This window comes from Macrobrachium nipponense, chromosome 34 (genome assembly GCF_015104395.2).
Source record: "Macrobrachium nipponense isolate FS-2020 chromosome 34, ASM1510439v2, whole genome shotgun sequence".
NCBI classification, from domain to species: Eukaryota; Metazoa; Arthropoda; class Malacostraca; order Decapoda; family Palaemonidae; genus Macrobrachium; species Macrobrachium nipponense.
The window spans coordinates 20,495,946-20,496,714 of NC_061095.1; positions in this window are offsets into that span (position 1 = coordinate 20,495,946).

Here is a 769-nt window from a genome sequence, read left to right on the forward strand (position 1 = left end):
ATTTGCCTAGTAGTTCTATTTTATCTTTAAGGATACTTTTCACTATGCTTTTGAAGTTTTTTATGACTTGATCAAGAGGATTTTTTGTTAGTTTTTTATAAGTCACATCATCATCCAGTAGGGCTTGCATACGTGATATGTAGTCAGCTTTATCTAAAATTCTATACTATTTGACTTATCAGCTTTTGTAATGTGGATAGTATTGTCCTTTTTAAGATCGGTCAGACTTTTCTTATAGCGAGCAGGGAAGTTACTTTCATGCTTAACATTGGCAGTTCCGTAAACAATACCTTTAATCATGTCAACATGATTTTGAGGAAGATCACAATATTCTTCAAATTTATACTATATATATATATATATATATATATATATATATATATATATATATATATATATATATATATATATATATATATATATATTAAAGGCACTAGTAGAAACATATAATATTAAATAGTGGGGTTGATAACCTTAGCTCTTGCCAGTTAGAGACAGATGCAAAACACTGGATTCTTTGAAGATGCTGAATTGAAAAAACAAAGAGGAAGCTTACCGGCAAATAATTAGGGTCAGTGATGCATTTCAAAGATCACGAGTTTCGTGTATTTAGTGTGCAGGCATCTGTGCATCGATTGGTGAGTGTGAGTTCATTACACGTGTCACAGAAAATGACATATAATCTCGGGTATGTGAATTGGCAGAGGAATTGGACAGCCAACTGTCAAAGAAGACAACAAATACTTTCGGTGTAGGAGGGGCGTTGCAG